Here is a 19,443-nt window from a genome sequence, read left to right as displayed (position 1 = left end):
AACAGGTACCATTAATACCGGTAACGAGTGGAGGACAGAGGAGCCTCTTAAAGAAGAAGTTACAGGTCTGTGAGAGCCAGAAATCTTGCTTGTTTGTACTTATTTTCCACCATAATTTGTAAATAAATTCATTAAAAATCCTACAATGTGATTTTCTGGATTTTTTTTCTCATTTTGTCTGTCATAGTTGAAGTGTACCTATGATGAAAATTACAGGCCTCTGTCATCTTTTTAAGTGGGAGAACTTTTGGTGGCTGACTAAATACTTTTTTGCCCCACTGTCTATAGACAGAGATGGAAGTGAAGAGCAGAGGAGCATGGGGTAGCGGAATGAGAGAGAGAGAGCAAGAAAGAGAGTACACTTACCAGAAATGTTCTGTGTGTCACAGGGGGCTGAGGCAGTTGTCAAGTTTCAGCTTTCTTTCTTCAATGTTCACTGCCCTTTTCCCCTCTTCAGAAATAGAAGCTTGACCTCCAAATGGAAAGAGAAAGGGAAGCCATTTTGTATTTGTGTTTATTATGGATCACCATTAGCTAAGCAATAATGCAAAGCAAAATGAATTAACAATTTTCAATTAAAAAAAAAACATTACATTCATAACAGATTTCACAACACAATATGTTTGTGCCCTCAGGCCTCTACTCCACTACCACATATCTACAACACAAAATCCATGTGTACGTGTGTGTATAGTGCGTATGTTACCGTGTGTGTGTGTGTGTATGCTTGTGTCTGCCTGCTTCACAGTCCCGCTGTTCCATAAGGTGTATTTTTAACTGTTTTTTTTAATCAAATTTTAATGCTTGCATCAGTTAGTTGATGTGGAATAGAGTTCCATGTCATGGCTCTATGAATTCTGATTGCAAAGAAAACCTCTTACCAGCACCATACGCAGACTCCTAAAATATTCACAACCTTTCATCAAAAAGCTCAAACTGATGCCTTATTCTCTTTTGGAGGAATTCATTTTTGGGAAAATGTATCTTGTTGAAGACAGTTGATAGACACCAGGGAGGTTGGGGTAAAAGCGTAAGCAGGTTAAATGCGAGTCAGGAACAATGCCTATGAATTATCAAGAAGCTCCAAATGAAAAAAAAGGCACAGAGCAGAAAGCTCAGACGCTAATCACATTCATGTAATTGAATTATTCTGTAGAGAGAGAGGGGCACTGTGCTGTATCCTCATGCTAATCTGAGTAGCGCTCTCAGAGAGCAGCATCAACACATCAGTCACAATACAGAGATCAAAACGTTGACGTCCTCACATGGATAAAAGAACGCACCAGCTTTGGTTGAGAGAGGAGGAGAGATGTTTCGGTGAGAAAGTAATGCGATTTGAATAGAAATCGTATGAAAATACTTACTGTAAAAGGAGTGTTGAGGGAATTAGGATGTGAAATATGGTCACTAGAGTGGAAAATTAACTTGTATGTGTAACGTAAAGGAGAACTTCTACAGTTGCGAGAGAGAGAGAGAGAGAGAGAAGGGAAAGAGTGATATAAATGAACATGATCCATATAAAACTGTCTGACTATGAAAGATCCATAGTAAGTCAGTTTGATCTGGAGAAGGCAGCCATGTGGTTCGATGGGCTGGGGAAGGTGTGTGACTGACAGACAGAGACACACACAAACAGACGCACGCTCTCTCTCATACGCATGTGCACACACACACACACACACACACACACACAATTTAATCCAAGCTGGCAGACCACTGGAGCTTGACTAGCTGACGTTCCACAGTACACACACAAATACACACACCTGAGCAGCTCGCGCACACACACACACACACACACACACACACACACACACACACACACACACACACACACACACACACCAGCAACTGCAGACCAAGCCCAAGCTTTTACCACAAAACCATCATTGCGTGTCCATGTTGCAAGGTGGCGTGTTAATCCCAGGAGGAGGGGGGCTCATTTTGATATGGGACGTAAATATGTTCTTAAACCCCCCCTCAACCAGTCGGCGTGGATCGAATAAAGAGGAGCAGGAGAACCAAGCAGGAAATGTCAGACCTACTGAGACACATTAGGCCTACAGTCAGAGAGGGAGGTCAGATTTCTCACATTTATAACCCACAAGTCAATTAAACATCGAGTCCATGTTGGTTCAATGTCATTTCATTGAAATGACGTGGAAACAACAGAGATTGAACCAGTTCTTGGTCTGTGGGAAAAGCCTACATTACAGGTAGGAAGATATCACACATTGTTTTCGTCCGTTTCTTCATTTGTCCTAGACATTGGTGGACACCGTAACATCTGAACTCCACATATGGCTGAAGGTGACTGGTGAGGTAAAAGCATGAAGAAACCGTTAGAGAGAGAGAGAGAGGCACTATAATGGGAAGTTTGTCTGAATTGAATACAGGACACAGATGGTCGCACTCTCGCTCTCACAATTTCACCAATAAAGTCAACAGACATGTTTGTTGTACATAGAGAGGACATTGCTATTATTGTCTTCACTTCCTGTAACACAGATAATTTATAGTAGGTGCAAAACCTTGCACAGTGTCTGATTACATTTTACACTGTTTCTCTGTAACACTATAACATGTTGTCTTCCTCAGCCTCTGAAATGCCGGCAGAGTGCACTAAGTGGGGTAGTAAAGCCAGCAGTAAACAGAGGACCCATCCATTACAGCACAAATCCATTACCCCTCTCTCTCATTTCATGTTTCTCTATAAAGGACAAGGGAGAACCTGCACTCTCAGTCCAGTGTCCGAGTGGCTGTTCCTCGCGCACCTAGAAACCCATTTCACTGAGTTTTAATTCGGTACATGGGAATTTAACAGTAAAAGTAATTTGTTTACGTGCCCTATGTATTTACGCACAGACTTCTATCCGCAACAAGTAAATTTGATGAAAACACAACTGATGAGAAAATGCAGATATTGTTTTTATGCAGATCTTGGAAAATTAACATAAAAATCTGTTTTCAATTGGATGGAAACCTAGCTACAGACACCCTAGAGACTCTGGAAAGTGTGCTAGTACGTTGTCACTTCGATTATGACAGCACATCATGGTTGAACAGCAGCCTCAAACAGCTAAAGAATACGATACAGACCAGCCAAAACAAGTATGTAAGAATTGTACTTAAACTCCCCCTTGTGCCTTCAGAAAGTACTCAAACCCTTTGACTTATTCCATGTTGTCTTGTGTTACAGCTTGAATTCAAAATGGATGCAATAAAACATTTTCTCACCCATCTACACACAATACCCCTAAAATACCAAGTGAAGACATGTTTTTAGAAATTCTTGCAAATGTTTTGAAAATTAAATAGAAAAATATCTAATTTATATAAGTATTCACACCCCCGAGTCAATACTTTGGAGAAGCACCTTTGGTACCGATTACAGCTGTGAGTCTTTCTCGTAAGTCTCTTTCCACACTTGGATTGTGCAATATTTGCCCATTATTCATTTCAAAGTTCTTCAAGCTCTGTCAAATTGATTGTTGATCATTATTGATTATTCACAACAATGCTTAAACCACATCAGGGGACCACCTTTGAGTTCTAGGAAAAGAAAAGTTACCTTCAATTCAGTGTGCATGCACTGTTTGGTTAGAGGTGTTTCTGTAGTGCAGAATATTGCTGCAGGGAGCTTGCTTCCATTCAGCCACAAGAGCATTTGTGAGGTCGGGCACTGATGTTGGGCGATTAGACCTGGCTCTCAGTCGGCGTTCCAATTCATCCCAAAAGTGTTCAATGGGGTTGAGGTCAAGGCTCTGGGCAGGCCAGTCAACTTCCTCCACACCAGATCTCAACAAACCATTTCTGTATGGACCTTGCTTTGTGCTCGGAGGCATTGTCATGCAGAAACAGAATACGGCCGTCCCCAAGTGGTATAGCCTACCACTTCGCAGCTGAGCCGTTGCAGCCTAAACATCAGCTGCTCAACGGGACCTTGACAAGCAGACTAGGGTGTTTCAGGGCTGGATTAAAAGCCAAGCCTGCACACCCAGGAGCTCTCCAGATGGTGGATTGACCACATGTTGACAAGTTCCGCAGTTCTACTTTGTGGGAGGTTAAGTGCCTTCATCAAGGGCACAACGGCAGAAGACGGTAGGCCTACATGGGATCAGACACCGCAGCCTTCCAGTGTCAATAATGCTAACTTTTTCATGTAGGCTACAATAATAGCCGTGAAAATTTGGTTAAGTCATGGAGAAGACATGGAAAATGTGACTGATCCCTTAACAGTGAATAATCCATGTTCTCTATTGCATAATATAATGGACCGACTCGGGGAAAAAACAGCTCCTGCACTTCTTTCATCCTCAAGTCAACCTCTGTCTGAAACCAAGTTACATGTTTCTCAGTGCACAAAAAACACACACACAACAATAGAACAAGCCATACCGTGGGGTGCTGGACGAAATCATGTTTTTGCCACATTCTCCCGCATCAAAATCAGCCACAAAATGTTGGCACCGTTGCAATGAAGCCTTGGCCTCCAGCATGGGAACAGAAGAGGAATACATTGTGCAGTTGTCTCAGGTAACACACACACACACACACACACACACACACACACACACACACACACACACACACACACACAAACCTTGCCGTTTCATCAACCTCTTTAAATACCTCAAGCCCTACAGAAACCTGTGGATCACGCGAACCTTCATCAATCGTCAGAAGATTTATAACCTATTTATTGACACGTTATGTAGTGTCCTGTAATACCTTGCTTGAAATGAGACACATTTGGTCATTCTTAACACATACAAACATGTCTTACATCATATGACGCTGTGCTTACTATAAAGTCAGATACATTTTGGTCATTCATAACACATACATAAAGGCTTAATGATGTCAACACAAATGTATTACCTGTAATGGAATTATCATTAACAGCTAAAACAAAAACTTTTAAAAAGACAGGTTCAAACCATAACTTTCCTTTTATTTATATCGTTTTTTAAACAATACAAATACATGAAGTTTCAAAAAGTTTATCAATGCAGTTACATTAAACATTACAAAGGGCTATGAAGGGAAATCGTAACGCTACAGCACACAATGACATTCTAGATGATTCTGTGCTTCCAACTTTGTGGTAACAATTAGGGGAAAGTTTCAGCGTGACAATGCCACCGTGCACAAAACGAGGTCCATACAGAAATGGTTTGTTGAGATCGGTGTGGAAGAACTTGACTGGCGTGCACAGAGTCCTGACCTCAACCCCATCGAACACCTTTGGTATGAATTGGAACACTGACTGCGAGCCAGGCCTAATCGGCAAACATCAGTGGCCAACCTCACTAATGCTCGTGGCTGAACGGAAGCAAGTCCCTGCAGCAATGTTCCAACATTGTGGAACGCTATCCCAGTAGAGTGGATGCTGAGGGGGACCAACTCCATATTAATGCCCATGATTTTGGAATGAGATGTTCAACGAGCAGGTGTCCACATACTTTTGGTCATGTAGTGTACTGTATAAGGCTCAAACATTCATGTTTCAGGGAGATCTATGCGTAGCATGTTATGTCAATTAAGCTATTTTTTTATATGTTTGATGACGCAATTACATGGCTACGGTTAAATAGAAGGGAGTCTCAGCTTTTTAACGGTGCATATTTATTTAGGCTATGGAAAGACGACAATGAAATGAATGCTTAGTTAGCTATAGTTAACTAGCAAGAACTGCTACACATTTTGAATTGGCTATCTAGTTTGTATGTCGTCTGTCATTTTATTATACCTGTTGCTGAAATGTTGCGCTCTCTCCCCTCAGGCCCACTCGCACTGGCACACACATAACACACACAGACGCACTGAAGGGTCATTCTGATAATCACCTTGTGGAGTTGCAATGATCATGAGAACGGTGAGGAATCAGCCCAGAACTACGCAGGAGGATCTTGTCAATGATCTCAAGGCAGCTGGGACCAGAGTCACCAAGAAAACAATTGTTAACACACTACGCCGTGAAGGACTGAAATCCTGCAGCGCCCGCAAGGCGCTATATGTGCTCAAGAAAGCACATATACATGCCTGTCTGAAGTTTGCCAATGAACATCTGGATGATTCAGAGGACAACTGGGTGAAAGTGTTGTGGTCAGATGAGACCAAAATGGAGCTCTTTGGCATCAACTCAACTCACCGTGTTTGGAGGAGGAGGAATGCTGCCTATGACCCCAAGAACACCATCCCCACCGTCAAACATGGAGGTGGAAACATTATGCTTTGGGGGTGTTTTTCTGCTAAGGGGACAGGACAACTTCACCGCATCAAGGGGACGATGGACAGGGCCATGTACCGTCAAATTTTGGGTGAGAACCTGCTTCCTTCAGCCAGGGCATTGAAAATGGGTCGTGAATGGGTATTCCAGCATGACAATGACCCAAAACCCACGGCCAAGGCAACAAAGGAGTGGCTCAAGAAGAATCACATTAAGGTCCTGGAGTGGCCTAGCCAGTCTCCAGACCTTAATCCCATAGAAAATCTGTGGAGGGAGCTGAAGGTTCGAGTTGCCAAACATCAGCCTTGAAACCTTAATGACTTGGAGAAGATCTGCAAAGAGGAGTGGGACAAAATCCCTCCTGAGATGTGTGCCAACCTGGTGGCCAACTACAAGAAACGTCTGACCTCTGTGATTGCCAACAAGGGTTTTGCCACCAAGTACTAAGTCATGTTTTGCAGAGGGTCAAATACTTATTTCCCTCATTAAAATGCAAATCAATTTATAACATTTTTGACATGCGTTTTTCTGGATTTTTGTTGTTGTTATTGCATGCGTTTTTAAGTTGTTTTTTTGTTATTCTGTCTCTCACTGTTCAAATAAACCTACCATTAAAATTATAGACTGATCATTTCTTTGTCAGTGGGCAAACGTACAAAATCAGCAGGGGATCAAATACTTTTTTCCCTCACTGTATATCATATTTTACATTGGAGATTATGGCACACACATTTATGAACCCTTTATAAAGCATGACATAGTTATAGATGCTTTGTTATACATTCATGTAAGGCTTACGAAGACATCACGAAGGCTTTATGAAGCATTTATAAGCTGAATGCCATTTAAAGTGAATTTCAAAACCGATTTAACCACAAAGACCAGGGAGGTTTCCCACTGCCTCGCAAAGAAGTGCACCTATTGGTAAATGGGTAAAAAAAACACACAAAAACAGACATTGAATATCCCTTTGAGCATGATGAAGTTATTTATTACATGATAATTGTACGAGTGTGGGGTACAAAAATGAGGTAGCCATTCAGAAATCATGTTAAACACTACTATTGAACACACTATCATTGCACTAGAATAAGTCCATGCAACTTATTATTAAGCATAATAATAAGCATAATTATTAAGCTTAAGCATATTTTTAATCCTGAATTTATTTAGGCTTACCATAACAAAAGGGGTTGAGTACTTAGACTCAGGACATTTCACCTTTCGCATTTTTTATTAATTAGTAAAAATGTCAAAAAAACATTATTCCACTTTGACAATATGGGGGACTGTGTAATTACATTTAAACTGAATAATTAAAGATGTTTTAAATTCAGGCCTTAAGACATTTTAAAATCAGGCTGTAACACAGCAAAATTGGGAAAATGTCAAGGGGTGAGAATACTTTCTGAAGACCATGTACTAGTTGAGAAATAGGCAAAACATTTTTTAGCTAATTTCAATCGTAGCCATTAAAACAATGTTTAACACACAATTGCATTTAGAATTGTTGGGCAATGATTGGGCTTATAAAAGTGCTGCATATGTATGCCGTGTGTGTGTGCGTGTGCGATAGGCTAAATAAGATTCATAAGGAATATACACGTCCGCCAATTTAATTCCACTAAATTATGCAAATTGACCGATAAGCATGACCGGTCAAATGTATTTCCATCAACGAATAGGCTAAAAATATCTATATCATTTTTTTCTTCTCCCAGACAATTTCTGTAAAAAAAGAAAATTCTGCCAAAAGCCAGCTATAACCAGTTAATGGAAACACTGCGCCTGAGCAGGGACGAGCTTAATTTAGCAGGTACATAACCCATTAGCGCCATCAATAATCAATAAACAAGGGATATTGGCCAAATGAGCCGAATTTACATGTTCTTAAAAACAGCCTACAACATATTACAAAACCACTATTCCGTATGTTTCTAATTCCGATGTGTGGCATATGTGACAACCTTCCCACTCTGTCCGCCGTATCCTTTCTCTTGGCTCTTGTTTTCCTTACTAGAATGTCGGCGGGCAGAGCTGAGAGGGTCGTCAGCGACATTGGACACACCTGGGCTCGGGTGTGTTCCGGGATAAATACACCTCTTCTCCATTCATTGAGGAGACTCTCTCCACGCAGACACACTGTTAGATTTTGGTTGTGGCATTTTTGTGGACGTTTTGTTTGTTTGCTTTAGCACCTTACAACACCCCTCATCACATTAATGTACACAACCACTCACTTACACTACTGATTACTGACTACACACATCTTTGTTAATTGTATTTACGTTACTTCAGTTAAGAAATATATTTTTGTTATTCCTAATCTCCACATTGTCTCCCTTTTTGTTACGGACTTCGAGCCGGTTCGTGACACAAATGCAAAACTCTATAGTCTATTGTTTAATATTTCCCTAAAATAATAAACCGTTCAGTTGTCAGATTTCAGCACTAAATGCATTGCATACATAGGCCTATAAGCTCAGTCCCACTGTATGATATTAATATTGAAAAAATAAAATACAAAAAGGAAGAGAAGCGAACATGCTGACCAGACCGGATGTGTCGTGTGCGGAAGCGTTGTAAAACTAAATGTACACATACACATACACTTGACGCTCAACGCGCTAAAAGTCCTACCTCTCCCATCTCCTCAATGGTTTTTAGGAGCATCTCCTCCTCATCTCCTGCGTGCGGTCTGGTCAGCATGTTAGGCCTAGCCCCAGAGAGAGAGAGAAAGAGAGAGCAATATGCAGGTGGCATGGTACGACACCAACATGCATTTATTTATCCTTGTCAGATCTGCTATACAGATATATGATTATAGGAGTAACTCTCGTAGGCCTAAAACATTCTTCCTCACCACAAGTTCAACTGTCGGAGTCAGTTGGAGCGCCGGTGCGCACTACTCTCATATCAGGCCTGCAGTATAATAGGCTAATAGCCAACCCGCACCGAATCTTCACAAAAGTGTAATAAGGTAATATCAAAAGCAAGTCAAGCCACTGTTTATAGGGAAAATACGAGCAGGATATTACAGTATGACATGGCAAATATTTGGCCAAAGAAAATGGTTCAACAGAATGAAAAAAAAATAGTATTAAACCAAAGTTTTGAACAGGCTATATTGCAGCAATTACCTAGAAAGCCTCATCCCTACTGTACCCAACATATGACAGCAATAGGCTAATGATAATCATTTTACAACAGGCCTACCTAAAACCTAACAGACAATTCAGACTTAATTTGGACAGATCTGACTTAATTTAGCCAATGAAAATGTCTCAATTTATCAGACCTCAGGATAAGACCCAGATGCAGGCAGTTCGAAGTGACAAAAGTGTATTACAAGAACAGGGGGCAGGCAAACGACAGGTCAAGGGCAGCCAGAGGTCAGTAATCCAGAGCAGAGTCTGAAAGGTACAGAAGGAAAAAAAGGAAAAAGGAAAAAAAATATGGAACTACCCAAACTCTGCCTAGAGCTGGCCGTCCGACCAAACTGAGCAACCGAGCAAGAAGTACCTTGGTCAGGGAGGTGAACAACAACCCAACGACCACTCTGACAGAACTTCAGAGTTCCTTGGCTGAGATGGGATAACCTGCCAGAAAGACAACAGTCTCTACAGTACTTCACCAATCTGGGCTTTATGGGAGAATGGCCAGACTGAAGCCATTCCTGAGAGAAAAAAAGGCACATGACAGCACACCTGGAGTTTGCACAAAGGCATGTGAAAGACAGATCATAAGGCAAAAGATGATGTGGTCTGATGAGACAGAAATGTAACTCTTTAGCCTGAACACAAAGTGCTAAGTCTGGAGAATACCAGGCACAGCTCATCACCGGTCTAACACCATCCCTACTGTGAAGCATAGTGGTGGCAGCATCATTCTATGGGGATGCTTTTCAGTGGCAGGAACTGGGAGACTGGTAAGGAGAAATGAATGGAGCAAAATACAGGCAAGTCCTTGATGAGAACCTGCTTCAGAGTGCAAACAACCTTAGAATGGGGCTCGAAGATTTACATTCCAACAGGACTATGACCCCAAGCATACAGAGAAAATAATGCTGGAATGGCTTCAGAATAAGAATGTGAAAGTCCTTAAGTGGCCCAACAAACGCCCAGACATGAATCCCATTGAAAATCTGTGGAAAAACTTGAAGATGGCTGTTCACCGCAGCTCACCATCGAACTTAACAGAGCGTGAGAAAATCTGCAAGGAAGAATGGGAGAAAAATCCCCAAACCCAGATGTGCCAAGCTGATACAGACATACCCAAGACAACTCAAATATGTAATCGCCGCCAAAGGTGCTTCTGCAAAGTATTGACTCAGCGGTGTGAATACTTATGTAAACTAGATGTCTGTATTTCCTTTTCAATAAATGTGCAAACATTTCTAAAAACATGTCTTCACTTTGTCATTATGGGGTATTGTGTGTAGATGGGTGAGAAAATAAATAATACATTTTGAATTCAGGCTGTAGAATCTGGAATAAGACCAGGGGTATGAATAATTTAAGTCACCGTATATTCCAAACATTAGGAACACTCCTAATATTAAGTTGCACAACCCCCTCCATCCTTTTTGCACTCAGAACAGCTTCAATTCGTCAGGGCATGGACTCTACAAGGTGTTGAAAGCGTTACACAGGGATGCTGGCCCACGTTGACTCCAATGTTTCCCACAGTTGTGTCAAGTTGGCTGGATGTTTTTTGAGTGGTGGACCATTCTTGATACACACAGGAAACTGTTGAGCATGAAAAACCCATCAGCATTGCAGTTCTTGACACAAACCGGTGAACCTGGCACCTACTACCATACCCCGTTCAAAAGGCACTTACATTTTTGTGTCTTGCCCATTCACCCTCTGACCGGCACACATACACAATCCATGTCTCAATTGTCTCAATGCTTAAAAATCCTTATTTAATCCTCCCCTTCATCTACACTGATTGAAGTGGATTTAACAAGTGACATCAATAAGGGGATCATAGATTTCACCTGGATTCACCTCGTCAGTCTGTCATGGAAAGAACATGTGTTCTTAATAATGTTTTGTATACTCATTGTACAGTATATTAAAAAAAATAGGGACCACAATGGAAATAAATCCCTGACTTTATTGTGCAATCTTTGTACTGTGTGTACATCTATTTATTTTTACTGACAGCAGCCATTTGAAAGAGACAATTGTTACAAAACACCAAAAAGTTGAATTACATTTGGCGTCAAGCCTTCAATAACGTGTAGGTCTACAAGGTAGAGAAGGAAGTATTTTCAGTTTTTTTGGACAGTCTACTGTGGTGCTGAAAACGCAAACCATGATATTGTGCCGAAGTCAGTATGCTTTTTTTATTGGCTTTGTGGTGCATTGTCACAGACACCTGTTGGTGGAAAATTAATTGCATATATTTTATATAATTATGGCATCAAAATGTTGAAAATCAGATTTTCCCCCAGCTGATTATATTGTCTGCAACCGGCTCGGATCTTAGTGTAATGAAACAGGCAGGGAGAGTGAGCTCGTCCATGGTGGTCGGCGAACCCTCAACCTTCTGGCCTGTAGCCTTGCGTGGTATCGACTGTGCCACAAAAGCATTCTGAAGCGGCAAAGTTGATATCCACATTTAGAAAAACACAGGGGCGCTACAGTTGTTGTTATTTGTTTAATAATTTATTTTACAGTATAAGTGGAGGGTCATGTGAAAATAGCACATTTCGAACTGTCCCTACACTGCCAAGAGAGGCTGTTTCTGCTGACTCGGGCTGTGCAGTGTCCACTGTAAAATACTGTGTTTATGTCCGGGTGAAGTGTGTTTAACTTCATGGTCCATGGTTGTCGAGTGTAGCACAGAAAAATATTCTCTCTCACACACTGTCTCACCTTTATTTGTAAGTGGAGCAATATATCATTCGTAATATATGAACTTTGCAGTATTTTTTTCGGTGTGTTATTTCTTACATTATTAGCCCAGAATGCTTTTTGTGTTATTACATATAGCCGGAAATATCAGTGCGGTGGTAACTCAACAGTATTAAGACCAGGAATACGACTTTCCCGAATTGGATCCTTTGTTTGTACCCCCCAGGGCAATTGAACATACAGTGTTTAAAAGTTGTGTCGTACCGCAGCACACTTGCGGGCTGCCGCAGAATTCTATGGCACGTTATTTAAGTGTCAGCCATTGTTGCCATTAATCCTGGATAGTGCTAGTTTGACCACTGGAGGGCATCTTTGTAAGAACATAGTATATGGGATTGATTTTAAGAAATGCAGCTTCATTAATATTATGGTGTTTCTATTCCAAGAAAATTTTAGGAATATATGGCACTGTACAATGTGACTGGTTGGGAGTAGGCTACTGAGTGACTGCGAGTGAATCCTAACATTTCCACACCCTAATTGTAGGCTAACCAATACCCAAACGGAGATTCAATGAAAATAAAAATCTCATAGATTTATCAAGACCAGTCCCCATGCTTGTCTCAGGGCAGCACAAAACGGTGCTGAAATAGTTAACCACATACGGGTAGGGTAATCCATGCCAGGCACACCTGTGAGCTCTGGAATTCCACCTCCTGTTTGTGGACTCTGCCAACATCATGTCCATTGAGAAGCTAGTTAAGGATCATAGCACCTCTACCTTACCGGACACCCTAGACCCACTTAAATTTTCTTCCCGCCCCAATAGATCAACAGATGATGCAATCGCCATCACACTGCACACAGCCCTATCCCATCTGGACAAGAGGAATACCTATGTAAGCATGCTGTTCATTAACTATAGCTCAGCATTCAACATCATAGTACCCTCCAAGCTCATCATTAAGCTCAGGGCCCTGGGTCTGAACCCTGTGCTGTGCAACTGGGTCCTGGACTCCCTGACAGGCCTCCCTCAGGTGGTGAAGGTAGGAAACAACACCTCCACTTCGCTGATCCTCAACACAGGGGCCCTACAAGGGTGTGTGCTTAGTCCCTTTCTGTACTCCCTGTTCGCCCATGACTGTGTGGCCACTCACACCTCCAACTCAATCATGAAGACGACACAACAGTAGTAGGCTGATTACGAACAATGACGAGACAGCCTACAGTGAACAGGTGAGGACCCTGGCGGAGTGGTGCCAGGAAAATAACCTCTCCCTCAACGTCAACAAAATTAATGAGCTGATTGTGGACTTCAGGAAACAGCAGAGGGAGCACGTCCCTATCCACATCGATGGGACCACAGTGGAGAAGGTGAAAAGCTTCAAGTTCTTCTGCGCCACAGCGCCTCTTCAACCTCAGGGGGCTGAAGAAATTTGTCTTGGCCCCTAAAACCCTCGCAAACTTTTAAAGATGCACAATTGAGAGCATCCTGTCAGGTTGTATCACCGCCTGGTATGGCTACTGCACTGCCCGTAACCGCACGGCTCTCCAGAGAGTGGTGCGGTCTGCCCAACGCATCACCGGGGGCACACTGCCTGCCCTCCAGGACACCTACAGCACCTGATGTCACAGGAAGGCCAGAATGATCATCAAAGACATCAACCACCCGAGCCACTGCCTGTTCACCCGCTGTTCACCCGCTATCATGTCGTCAGTACAGGTGCATCAAAGCTGTGACCGAGAGACTGAAAAACAGCTTTCAACTCAAGGCCATCAGACTGTTAAATAGCTATCACTAGCTCGCTACCACCCGGTTACTCAACCCTGCACCTTAGATGCTGCTTCCCTATATACATAGGTAGGGAATCACTGGCCACTTTAATAATTGATCACAAGTCACTTTAACAATGTTTACATATCACTTTAATCATCTCATATGTATATACTGTATTCTATTCTACTGTATTTTAGTAATTTCACTCCAACATTGCTCGTCCTAATATTGATATATTTCTTTATTCCATTATTTTACTTTAAGATGTGTGAATTTATAGATACTACTGCACTGTTGCTAGGAACACAATCATTTCGCTATACCCGCAATAACATCTGCTAAATATGTGTATGTGACCAATACAATTTGATTTGATTTTGATATATAATTTTCTCAGAGGCTTTTATGGAAAGACCACATAATTACCACCTAATTGCAGATTTACACAAGACCTGTACGCACGCTCCTTTGCAATTTCGACCTGTTAAAGCTGCCTCTCTTCTGTTTTCAAACCCTAGCGCCAGGATTGGCTTGCGCTGAGGTGGAAGGGGTGTCCTTAAGAACGTGTGCCAAAGTGCAGTCAAAAACATGACTTTCCAGTGTTTTATATATATATTTCCACACTATGAGGTTGGAATACTAATAATTGACTGTAAGAGCTGTTTGAAAAGACTACCCGAAATATCGGCCTGTTTTGGTGGGGTGGAGTTTGCCTTAAATGACTTAATAAACCAAAAAGAGTTCCAAATCTCTCTGCCAATAACAGCTAGTTTCCAGTTTTCCCCTCCCCACTCTGACCACTCCAGATTTTGGAGCTCTTTCAGAACAACAGCTATCTGGATTTGGGTGAAGGAGAAATGGTGGGGGCTTTGGCGGGTTGCTGTGGAGGTTGCCGGGCAGTTGACTGGGGTAGGGGTAGCCAGGTGGAAAGCATGGCCAGCTGTAGAGAAATGTTTATTGAAATTCTCAATTATAGTGGGTTTATCGGTGGTAACAGTGTTTCCTAGCCTAAGAGCAGTGGGCAGCTGGGAGGAGGTGCTCTTATTCTCCATGGACTTTACAGTGCCCCAGAACTTTTTTGAGTTTGTACTAAAGGATGCAAATTTCTGTTTGAAAAAGCTAGCCTTAGATTTCCTAACTGTTTGTGTATATTTGTTCCTAACTTCCCTGAAAGGTTGCGTATCACAGGGGCTATTCGATGCTAATGCAGAACGCCACAGGATGTTTTTGTGCTGGTCAAGAGAAGACAGGTCTGGAGGGAACCAAGGACTATATCTATTCCTAGTTCACATTTTTTGAATGGGGCATGCTTATTTAAGATGGTGAGGAAGGCACTTTTAAAGAATAACCAGGCATCCTCTACTGATGGGATGAGGTCAATGTCATTCCAGGATACCCCGGCCAGGTTGATTAGAAAGGCCTGCTCACAGAAGTGTTTTAGGGAGCGTTTGACAGTGATGAGGGGTGGTCGTTTGGTCGCAGACCCATTTCGGATGTAGGCAATGAGGCAGTGATCACTGAGCTCTTGATTGAAAACAGCAGAGGTGTCTTTGGAGGGCGAGTTAGTTAGGATGATATCTATGAGGGTGCCCGTGTTTACGGATTTGGGGTTGTACCTGATAGGTTCATTGATAGCATCAAGCTTAGATTGTAGGATGGCTGGGGTGTTAAGCATGTCCCAGTTTAGGTCACCTAGTAGCACGGGCTCAGAAGATAGATAAGGGGCAATCAGTTCACAGATGGTGTCCATGGCACAGCTGGGAGAGGGTGGTCTATAGCAAGTGGCAACAGTGAGAGACTTGTTTTTGGAAAGGTGAATTTTTAGAAGTAGAAGCTCGAATTGTTTGGATACAGAGCTGGATAGTAAGACAGAACTCTGCAGGCTATCTTTGCAGTAGATTGCAACACCGACCCCTTTGGCAGTTCTATCTTGGAGGAAAATGTTAAAGTTAGGGATGGAGATTTCAGGGTTTTTGGTGGTTTTCCTAAGCCAGGATTCAGACACGGCTAAGACATCCGGGTTGGCAGAGTGTGCTAAAGCAGTGAGTAAAACAAACTTAGGGAGTAGGCATCTAATGTTAACATGCATGAAGCAAAGGCTTTTACGGTTACAGAAGTCAACAAATGAGAGCACCTGGGGAGTGGGAGTGGACCTAGGCACTGCAGGACCTGGATTAACCTCTACATCACCAGAGGAACAGAGGAGGAGTAGGATAAGGGTACGGCTAAAGGCTATAAAAACTGGCCGTCTAGAACGTTTGGAACAGAGTAAAAGGAGCAGGTTTCTGGGAACGATAGCATAGAATCAAGGCATAGTGTACAGACAAAGGTAAGGTAGGATGTGAGTATATTGGAGGTAAACCTAGGCATTGAGTATTGATGAGAGAGATATAGTCTCTAGAGACGTTTAAACCAGGTGATGTCATCGCAAATGTAGTAGGTGGATCAACATGGTTGGTTAAGGCATATTGAGCAGGGCTAGAGGCTCTACAGTGAAATAAGAGACTGTAATCACTAACCAGGACAGTAATGGATGAGGCATATTGATATTAGAGAGAGGCATGCGTAGCCAAGTGAACATATGGGTCCAGTGAGCAGTTGGGCTGGCTGGGGACACGGCGATTCAGACAGTTAGCAGGCCAGTGCTAACAAGCTAGCAGTTAGTAGGCCGGTGCTAAAAAGCTTGCGGTTAGCAAACCGGGGCTAGCAAGCTAGCAGTTAGCAGACCGGGTTAGCAAGCAAGCAACTCTCTCAACTCTTGCATACTTAAAAAAAACAAGTACAGAAAAATACTCAATGCTGAGCATGCCCAGATTAAACTTCAACATGTGATTTGATTCAGTTCATTCAGTTTATTCCAGTTCAGAAGCAATACATTTATTGTATTTTAACAGCAATAGTTCCAACTTAGACTTTGTTTCAACAATACTTTCTACAGTAAGATGTACAGTAGGCCTGATCATCTTTCATCTGTACTGTTACTTGGGGTTGAACTACCAAAAACTGAGCCTGTGTGTGTGTGTGTGTGTGTGTGTGTGTGTGTGTGTGTGTGTGTGTGTGTGGTGTTCTTTTATACATCTGTATGATGTGATCAATCAGTTTATTCTAGTTCAGAATGAAAATTATTTATTGTATTTTAACAGCCACAGTTCCAACCTAGACAGATACGTAAGAGTGTTTTTAATGGGGGAAAATAAACCTGAATTGCTATTTATGTGGGTATTTCATTTCATTGTGATTTGTTTTTGTCTATATTGCATTTGTTTTAGGCAAAAGGGCAATAAAATGTACTAATATTTACACAGAGTTGCATATTTTCAAAAGCTTGGGTCCCAGGAAAACAGAAAATGTCTAATTTGGGTTCCAGGCTGAAAAAGATTAACACCTGGACACTGGCCTATGCCATTTAATAAACTGTGTCAATCCACAATGGACTAGGATGAGAATATTCCGTTCCCCCAGCCAAATTGGAGTTGATGACAACGCAAAGGCCATCAATAACCTACATAATTTAAGGCAATGGCATGCAGTATTAAGCCATGAAACATGTTGATTGGCCAGTGAGAGGCCAAGTCCTCCTCACACCTATAATTGATTTATTCATCAAAACCCAGCCCTTTTGCGCCACCACCAGATATTGCGCTAATAAATCCAGCAGTGAAAATGGCAAAAGTATTTCTGATACGCCCCCGGACCTATAGCCCTACCAAAAGTGTTAAGATTTACCATTGCGTTAGGTTTGTTAAAATAGAGCCCTAGATATTCATTTCAGAGTGGGTAATGATGCTACACAGAGAACGCAATCGGAGCAGCCCTCATCTCTCTGCTATGGTGGCCTGTGTGTGTGATATGGGATGTCTTGCCCTGTCAATTACGGCTTCTGTGGCTGCGTGTGGGTCCATCTGTAGATTGTGGAGTGTGTTGCCATGTCTTGCCTATGTCAGCGGTCAGTAGAACTGAGGAAAAGTGAAACCAAATCTAACCTTGACTTTCAAGTTTAAGCATTTAATTCCACAATTTTGATCAAGTTTAGCATTAGGGTTAAGGTTTTGGGATATGGTTCAAACAAAACAAGTGCCTAGCACTGGGATTGAACCCACACTGCTCTGAGCAGTAGCTCACAGTTTAAGCTCATCCTCAACCCCATTCCCAATGTCTCAACCTTAGAGGAGTTGAAAACAGCAACCGGATGTTCCAGTTTTCAGGGATACAGATGTTATCAGTCTAGCTTCCTTTTCCTCTGAAAACTGGATGTGCCACCGCCACATTTCAAATCGAATCAAATAAAACTGTATTAGTCACATGAGCCGAATACACTGAAATGCTTACTTAAAAGCTCCTAACCCAAAAAATATGAATAGAAATAAAAGGAACAAGAAATTAAAGAGCAGCAGTAAAATAACAATAGCGAGACGATACACAGTCAATATGCAGGGGCACCGGTTAGTCGAGATAATTGAGGTCATATGTACAGTTGAAGTCGGAAGTTTATATACACCTTAGCCAAATACATTTAAACTCAATTTTTCACAATTCCTGACATTTAATCCTAGTAAAAGTTCCCTGTCTTAGGTCAGGTAGGATCACCACTTTATTTTAAGATTGTGAAATGTCAAAATAAGAATAGAGAGAATAATTTATTTAAGCTTTTATTTCTTTCATCACATTCCCAGTGGGTCAGAAGTTTACGTAACCTCAATTAGTATTTGGTAGCATTGCCTTAAAATTGTTTAACTTCGGGCAGCCTTCCACAAGCTTCCCACAATAGGTTGGGTGAATTTTGGCCCATTCCTCCTGACAGAGCTGGTGTAACTGAGTCAGGTTTGTAGGCCTCATTGCTCGCACACGCTTTTTCAGTTCTGCCCACAAATGTTCTATAGGATTGAGGTCAGGGCTTTGTGATGGCCACTCCAATACCTTGACTTTGATGTCCTTAAGCCATTTTTCCACAAGTTTGAAAGTATGCTTGGGGTCATTGTGCATTTGGAAGACCCATTAGCAACCAAGCTTTAACTTCCTGACTGAGGTCTTGAGATGTTGCTTCAATATATCCACATAATTTGCCTCCTCATGATGCCACCTATTTTGTTAAGTTCACCAGTTCCTCGTACTACTATTTGTACAGATGAACATGGTACATTCAGATGTTTTGAAATTGCTCCCAATGATGAACCAGACTTGTGGAGGTCTAAAAACAATTCTGAGGTCTTGGCTGATTTCTTTTGATTTTCCCATGATGTCAAGCAAAAAGGCACTGAGTTTGAAGGTAGGTCTTGAAATACATCCACAGGTACACCTCCAATTCACTCAAATTATGTCAATTAGCGTATCAGAAGCTTCTAAAGCCATGATATTTTCTGGATTTTTCCAAGCTGTTTAAAGGCACAGTCAACTTAGTGTATGTAAACTTCTGACCCACTGGAATTGTGATACAGTGAATTAAGTGAAATTATCTGTCTGTAAACAATTGTTGGAAAATGACTTGTCATGCACAAAGTAGATGTCCTAACCGACTTGCCATAACTATAGTTTGTTCACAAGAAATTTGTGGAGTGGTTGAAAAACTAGTT

At 41.8% G+C, this 19,443-nt stretch overlaps 1 protein-coding gene across 3 annotated transcripts in view; it reads right to left on the bottom strand.

Moving 5' to 3' along the window:
- Positions 1–19,443, bottom strand: part of LOC139411287 (xylosyl- and glucuronyltransferase LARGE2s) — a 152,075-nt gene that overhangs the window by 121,616 nt on the left and 11,016 nt on the right. For 2 of the 3 annotated variants that reach the window (XM_071157378.1, XM_071157381.1), the window contains exon 2: positions 367–472. The gene's annotated coding sequence lies outside the window, so the exon portion shown is untranslated. Of the gene's footprint in view, positions 1–366; positions 473–10,756; positions 10,981–19,443 lie in introns of all 3 variants that reach the window. The other variant, XM_071157380.1, reaches the window with a different exon arrangement.

Source organism: Oncorhynchus clarkii, chromosome 6, assembly GCF_045791955.1.
Source record: "Oncorhynchus clarkii lewisi isolate Uvic-CL-2024 chromosome 6, UVic_Ocla_1.0, whole genome shotgun sequence".
NCBI classification, from domain to species: Eukaryota; Metazoa; Chordata; class Actinopteri; order Salmoniformes; family Salmonidae; genus Oncorhynchus; species Oncorhynchus clarkii.
The sequence above is the reverse complement of the archived record's forward strand: the minus strand, read 5'-3'. Positions and strand labels throughout refer to the sequence as shown.